We start from the raw sequence: 8,531 nt of genomic DNA, 5'->3' as shown, positions 1-8,531 counted from the left end.
GGGAGATCAGGAGAACTGGGACAGTTCCCAAATGTTCAAACTCACGTCTATATGAATTTAACATCAACTCATCACACATGACCTTCTGAAACGGCACATGCCTGTCTTTCCTTAGCTGGGCTTGGCAGGCAGGGAGTGAAGTTGACTCAGAGTGCATCTCCCCTGTGCCCTACCTGCATGCACGTGGGTGCTGCTTGCATTAATCTAACGTTCATATTTCCTGCAGTAAAACGCCAGGTGTGTGCTACCCACTGTGTGTGTTGTGATTGTACACGATGTTCTAAACACCTGCGAACAACATGTACCCCATGTGTGTGGGAGGTTTGAAGGTGTGTCTGGAGGTGTGTCTGGAGGTGTGTCTGGAGGTGTGTCTTTATGTGTTTTCATGTCACTGCTGGTAGAGTCACGTGAGACTGTGTGTTTCCGCACGTACTGTATCTGTTCAAAGCGTGTACCGCATGCTCCCTGGCGTTGAACAGACGAGCATGAAGCTCCAGTGCCCAAGATCACAAGCTGGGGGTGTCAAAGGTCATGTGCTGTCTGCTGCATGCTACTGCTAAAGCTCTCATTAGACACACATACACACACTGGGAGGGACAGACATGCTGTCTCTCAGCGGGTCTATTAAATGTTTGATACTTGATTTTATGCTACTGCCCTAATGCTAATGCCTCTTGCTGCTGTGGTGAGGGGTGTTAAATATATCCCATGTGTCCTGCCTTCCTGCCTGTCCTGAAAAAGTCCTGCAAAAGTCATCCATCCATGTTTCCCCTTTCCCTGACTGGCTGTTTGTCATATGAACTGTGCCTATGAGAGTGGTAAAAACAGAACAGGCAGAAAACCAGAGAGGCTAAATGAGTGAGTGAGAAGGAGAGCTAGCGAGAGAGGGAGAGAGAGAGAGAGAGGGAGGGAGGCAAAGAGACGAGGGTTATCTGGGGGCACGTTGTTGCGATGGGCTGAGAGGCGGCGTTAATAAGTACCAGGACGTCTCTGTGTTAGGAAAGAGAGTTGGGAGGTATTACTTATTCTTTTAAACATGATGACGGTGTCCAACTGGTAAAAAGAAAAAAGATGCAGGCTCATATGAACACACAAACACACGCACACACACACACACACACACACACACACACACACACATTTGTGTGGTGTTGAGAGTGAAAAACACTGTTCATCAACTAAAGTAAAAATAGAATTTCAAAAGCAGCAACCAAGGACTATGTACTAATAAACATCCTGTAACAAGTAGAGACGTGCGGAGAGAGAGGGGGGGGAGAAAGAGGGGAGGGGGAGAGAGGGGGAGAGATAGGAAGAAAGAGGGGGAGAGAGGAGGAGAAAGGGAGAGGGGGGGGTCTTATACTCAGCACAGCACTTTCCCATTTCCCTCAGCGTTGTGTCCAGCCTGGTAGCGACGGTCTTCCTCTTAATTCCAGAGGAGTCACGTGTCCAACACCAGTAATGCTTCACCCATGTGGAGACGTCAAAGTGGAGAGACTCTCCATGTGTCTCTGTCCCGAGCAGCCGCACCGAGGGACACGGGCCCCAGCGGGAGGATCCCCTCACACGCCACCCGCCGGAGACGTCCGGAGGTCCGGAGGTCCGCTCCCACAACCACCACTCTCGCTGCCTCCGAGGGCCGCAGAGTGGGACCCTTTGACCTTTGACTGGTGACATAATGAGAAACAACCGAGCCAAAACAATGCAGCAGTGCATTCGTATACTAGCCATATGGGTTTGACCAGGTCTTTCTGCTGTAGCCTCTAATGTATACAGATTAGTAAGATTAAACAAGGACGTTTTCAGAGCTAGTCCAGGGTGGCAAGTCTCATTAGCAGTACTTTAAGGTCTGTGCACTGGGGACATTTAAGTCAATATTGAACCACGGAGACTGTGGTATTTGCAGTGTCGAGAAGGCACACTTGTGTTCAGTGCGTGTTTGCGTTCGTGGGTGAGTCGTGGTATAATGAGACGACACACACAGACGCTTCACAGACACACACAGAAGCTTCAGAAGACAGGAGGAATAGAAACTCTGAGCCCCAGAGCAGCGTTCTGACCAGAGCAGCGTTCTGACCAGAGCCACGTCCTGACCAGAGCAGTGTCCTGATCAGTCCTGCTGCCGTAGTCCTACAGAGGAGGAGGAGAGGCAGAGAGACAAGACTTTAATCACACTTTCATTTAATTGGTCAGTGAATTCATATGAATATTGGTGTTATCATGCTGTGGTAATGTCACACCAGTTAGAGTTGAACAAGTGAAACAAGGATCAAACCAGGAGAGAAGGAGAGCTGGAGAGATCCAGACCAAAGAGAAACAACGGGGCATCAGACTGGGAAAATCTGAATAAATGAAAGACAAATGAAACAAAGACCCAGAGTGAAAAACAGAGAGAGAGAAACAGAGGAAGAGGGAGTGAGAGGGAGAGAGAGAGAGGGAGGAAGAGAGATGGAGTGAGAGAGAGAGAGAGAGAGTGAGAGAGGTGTTGCTTCCCACGGTTCTGTTGACGTTTGTTTGTTTCCACTGTACCCAGTGTGTCTTTGTTTCTCTGTGTCACTATGAACATGAACAATATCCCACTCCATATAAATACACCACTCCTCCTTATCAATATACCACTCCTCCTTATCAATATACCACTCCTCCTTATCAATACACCACTCCTCCTTATCAATATACCACTCCTCCTTATCAATATACCACTCTGCCTTATCAATACACCTCTCCTCCTTATCAATATACCACTCATCCTTATCAATATACCACTCCTCCTTATCAATATACCACTCCTCCTTATCAATATACCACTCCTTCTTATCAATATACCTCTCCTCCTTATCAATATACCACTCCTCCTTATCAATACACCACTCCTCCTTATCAATATACCACTCCTCCTTATCAATACACCACTCCTCCTTATCAATACACCACTCCTCCTTATCAATTTACCACTCCTCCTTATCAATATACCACTCCGCCTTATCAATATACCTCTCCTACTTATCAATATACCACTCCTCCTTATCAATATACCACTCCGCCTTATCAATATACCTCTCCTACTTATCAATATACCACTCCTCCTTATCAATATACCTCTCCTCTTTATCAATACACCACTCCTCCTTATCAATATACCACTCCTCCTTATCAATATACCACTCCTCCTTATCAATACACCACTCCTCCTTATCAATATACCTCTCCTCCTTATCAATATACCACTCCTCCTTATCAATATACCACTCCTCCTTATCAATACACCTCTCCTCCTTATCAATATACCACTCATCCTTATCAATATACCTCTCCTCCTTATCAATATACCACTCCTCCTTATCAATATACCACTCCTCCTTATCAATACACCTCTCCTCCTTATCAATATACCACTCATCCTTATCAATATACCACTCCTACTTATCAATATACCACTCCTCCTTATCAATACACCACTCCTCCTTATCAATATACCTCTCCTCCTTATCAATATACCACTCCTCCTTATCAATATACCACTCCTCCTTATCAATACACCACTCCTCCTTATCAATATACCTCTCCTCCTTATCAATATACCACTCCTCCTTATCAATATACCTCTCCTCCTTATCCTACTTACCATGTCCGGGCTGGACCAGCTACCCGGTACCACTGGCTCCATTCAGAGAGACGGAACATCTCCACGGTTCCTGCCAAAGTGATGCTCCTCAACAACTGAAGAACTGAGACAGGACCACATTGTTTGGAGTACGCGGTCTGTTCCTGAGCTCCTGATTGGAGTACGGGGTCTGTTCCTGAGCTCCTGATTGGTTCTTGATGATTTCCAGACCACATTGTGCTGCCTGTGGCTGGTTAGTGAGTAAGCGCTGCTGTCCTGTCCTGTCCTGTCCTAGACTGACATACCAGAACACCCCCAGTGGAAAAGCGACGTCCCTGCTCCAGATCTCCAGGTTGGTTCCCTCCTGCGTCAGTGAGCCTGCTCTTGACTCCTGGTGGTGATATGGGGCCTGTAATTGTGATCTGAAGGAGAGCTGAAGGAACAATACACCCCACGTGCCCCGTACACATGGCCACCATCACCAGTGTTTACTTACACCGTCCTCCTGTTGCTGGGAAAACCTGCATGAAACAAAAAGTAACACTATACTGTTCGGGCGTGGTGTTAGCAGTGTGTGTGTGTGTGTGTGTGTGTGTGTGTGTGTGTGTGTGTGTGTGTGTGTCCACCACAGGACCAGAGTTACTGACCCCTCCCCTGGTTACACAGGAGCATTGTGGGCAGCTTGTTTACCAATGAAGCACAGGCATAACAATTAATTTGCGAATAGTACAGAATGATGCATGTGTTTTTTTCACAACCACAGTTTCATGCTCTAGTGACAGCAGGGACACATTCCAGAGGACACATTCCAGAGGACACATTCCACAGGACACATTCCAGCTGGCCTCGACACCTTTTGAACTTTTCTTGATTTTTTCTTGAGTTCTGCCTGTGTATGTGTGTGTGTGTGTGTGTGTGTGTGTGTGTGTTTTCACATACTAATCCATTTTTTATCACTTTTATTGGCACCACAGTTATGAACTGGTGTCACTTGGATTTTAGCACTTGGCATCTGAATTTATACAAAAGTGTCCATGTTAGCTAGAAGGCCAATTCCATGCCCTGGGATAAAACGTGTTTGTGTGTGTGTGTATGTGTGTGTGTCTGTGCGTGCGTGCCATTTAGGGGAGCGAGAGTATGCAGTGGTCCGCACCGATGTGTGCATTTTGGATACAAAGCACAACTCTCTGAGGATTAGGCGTGGTGTAATCCGGTGGATTAAGACTATTGGGTTACGGGGCCACGTGTGCTGCTGCTCCGGTGGTGCTGGCTGGAGCTTCGCTGAGCTGGGGTTTCATGTGTCTCTTGTTTTCTGGACAGAAAAGCATGTGGTGACCTGAAGAAGACCCTTCCATTGATACCCATGTCAGTAATTTCCATGGACGCTGATGTCAGCTACCATGACGGTTCAGTACTGCTGGTCAGTGACCTCTTCATGATGGAAATATTGGAGATCAAAGGAACACTTTGTACTAATGTGTCAGTGGGTCAGGGATTCTTTGTGTGGCAACATTGAACAAAATCTTCCAGATCTTATTCAGTAAACCTGTATAATTCTGGAGAACATTCTGGACAATGTTCTGAGAACTTTATGGAAATTGTTCTGGGGAATGTTCTGGAGAATGTTCTGAGAATGTTCTGGAGAATGTTCTGGGGAATGTTATGGAGAACGTTCTGGACAATGTTCTGAGAACATTCTGGAAATTGTTTTGAAGAATGTTCTGGAGAACGTTCTGGAGATGATTTCTGATTTCCTCATGGCAAGCTGTAGGTTCATGAGAAGGTTACCAAATGTAAACTAATCAATTGATACATACCCGTGTTCACGTGTGTGTGTGTCTAATGTCAGATGTCTCCTTCTGAATAACCGTGGCTGGGCCGTGTGTCTCGGAGCGGTAAGGGCGGGGTCTGCGTGACTGGGCCCTGCTCCAAGTCCCACAACCACAGATCACACAGGCTGGCCAAGATCCACGGGGCATCTGAATGGATCCATCCCCGCTTGTGGCCAGAGAAGGCACCAGGACAGCACACCTGTGTCAACACAGCCCTGGGGAACACAGCACGGAAACACCATGGTGTGCCCTTCCAGAATTCTCCTTCTGTGAAGTCAACGTTGAGATGCGTTTCCCACGCCAGTAAGTGTTCTGTTTCTCTTACAACACATCCAGTCCTTAAATGAGGCTGGTCCTTAAATGAGGCTGGTCCTTAAGTGAGGTTGGTACTTAAATGAGGCTGGTCCTTAAGTGAGGTTGGTACTTAAATGAGGCTGGTCCTTATGTGAGGTTGGTACTTAAATGAGGCTGGTCATTAAGTGAGGTTGGCACTTAAATGAGGCTGGTCCTTAAATGAGGCTGGTCCTTAAGTGAGGTTGGTACTTAAATGAGGCTGGTCCTTAAATGAGACTGGTCCTTAAGTGAGGTTGGTACTTAAATGAAGCTGTTCCTTAAATGAGGCTGGTCCTTAAGTGAGGTTGGTACTTAAATGAGGCTGTTCCTTAAATGAGGCTGGTCCTTAAGTGAGGTTGGTACTTAAATGAGGCTGGTCCTTAAGTGCGGTTGGTACTTAAATGAGGCTGGTCCTTATGTGAGGTTGGTACTTAAATCAGGCTGGTCATTAAGTGAGGTTGGCACTTAAATGAGGCTGGTCCTTAAATGAGGCTGGTCCTTAAGTGAGGTTGGTACTTAAATGAGGCTGGTCCTTAAATGAGGCTGGTCCTTAAGTGAGGTTGGTACTTAAATGAGGCTGGTCCTTAAGTGAGGTTGGTACTTAAGTGAGGTTGGTACTTAAATGAGGCTGGTCCTTAAGTGAGGTTGGTACTTAAATGAGGTTGGTACTTAAATGAGGCTGGTCCTTATATCAGCTTATGTATCTCTCTTACAGACCATCTTTCCATTACAGCTCAGAGTTTGATATTAAAAAAAGGAAATAGACATGTTAATGGATGTTGGAAAAAAAACATTGCTGTTTAACAGTCTCTGCACAACAGAGTCCCCACGGCTGAAATGTGTTAGTTTGTGCTCAGCTGGATTAATATAAACATTGTATGTGTTAATACAGATGGGGGAAGTTCTGCTGTGTTTTGTTGTAAGACCAGTCTGCCAGTCTAACCTGTTACAAGTTAGCTATATTTAACCAGTGGATGTGATTTCTCTCAGGCTTGGTGTTTAACTACGAGTTGTCTATTGACGTGTGGTTGTCGCTGGCACGCTGCCGACAGGGGGCTTGGTGTTTATCTTTGAGCTGTCTGTTCGTGTGCGCTCACTAACGTACGTGTTGAAGACACGTGACTTGACAGTGCTCTGTCGCCCTCTGCTGAACACACATTGTAACTGCAACATAAAAATGCAGACTACAATAAACCCCAAACAAGATATAATAAGCCAGAGAAGAATTACTGAGTCTAAACTTGTCGCAAGCCTGGACGAATGGAACTGTATATTATAGTATAAATGGAGGATCACTGCAAGACAGAGGAATTCCGTATGAAGTGTTTACCGTAATCTCGTAATCTCTGACTCTGTAAAATTCGAGGTCTATTTGATTTGCTAATATTTAGGTTTCGATTTGTTAACAAACAGTACTAGGGCTTAGAGTCATTGAGTTCTCCAAAATATTAACTTACCAAACTAATTCTGAACTCATAATTAGAATATTCAAAAGGTAATGCTTAAAACACATACATATGATGAGGTCTGCACTCACTTTAATAATTTGTTTTTAATCCATTTTGCAGGGAATATTATGTCAGTTTGCGTATTTGTAAATGGGAAATGAAACCACTAATTTGGTATAAACTCTGCTGTTCAGTAGAGTTTTAGAGACTTCGAGAAAGTTGACAATTAGGCTACTTTGATAGTAATATTGTCACAGAGGTTGTGTCTGATTTACAGTCCTATAACACCTTCAACCACTTACAGACTATAACTGTCAGGAATGGCAATCACACCCGTGACCGCCAGAGGGCGCCATCGCCGGAATACTGACCAGCACACCTGACTCCAATGAAACATTCAACACACCCTACTTAAGGACTCTGTACACAACACACCAGTGTGAAGTATTGCCTCTCTGAGTGACTCTACCAAGCCTTATTTCTTGCATTAAATTTCGGACTGATTCTGGTTTTTGATCCCCGCTCTGGTCTTTTGATACCCTCCTGTTTCGCCTAGCCCTTTTGAACCTCTGCCTGCCTTCTGAAGTCTTTTGGTTTTTTGACTATCTCTGCCTAGTTTTTGACTCTCTTTTTGCCTTGCCCTTTTGTGCTGCTGCCTGCCTGCCTTCCCTACGGGGTCTGCTATTTGTTTATTGTTATTAAATCAAGTATATTCATACCTGCTTATGGATCCATCTCTACCCTCGGGTTCACCACCGTTACAATAACCATGCTTGGTTTATTTAATTACTCGTGTAATTTAATTCATGCTCACTAGATGGCGATATACAAGAACTAATGCACCTTAAAATAGACTAACATAAGTTTGCAATCAGTAAAACATCGTGAGTCGTGAGCTAAATGAAAAACTGAACTTCAAAGCTTTTTTCACCTTAAATGTATTTGTTTTGTATAGTAAATAGTGTGTATGGTGTTTTGTGTAGATAAGTGTTGCGTATCGATCACACTCAAACGGACACCTTTTATTTTGCATTGCTCAGGAAAAGTGTAAAAGTGCAGTGTTTTGCTGAACTGTCACAAATTCTTGTCCCTGTGAGTATACAGTATTAAGATCAGTGGACAAGCTAGACCATAACAACTGCAATGAAACACCAGGAAATCAGGTAATGTTCTTATAAATATGAACCAGTGTGTCTTACAGTTATTACTGCAGTTGGCGTTTTGGGTGTAGTGTGGGTGCCATACTGCAGCCTACAATACTTATTACCTGTTTCATTATAATTTTCTTTATGTTCAGGACACGTTTAAACCACACAG

This window comes from Brachyhypopomus gauderio, chromosome 9, assembly GCF_052324685.1.
Source record: "Brachyhypopomus gauderio isolate BG-103 chromosome 9, BGAUD_0.2, whole genome shotgun sequence".
Taxonomy (NCBI): domain Eukaryota; kingdom Metazoa; phylum Chordata; class Actinopteri; order Gymnotiformes; family Hypopomidae; genus Brachyhypopomus; species Brachyhypopomus gauderio.
Note: the sequence above shows the minus strand (reverse complement) of the source record.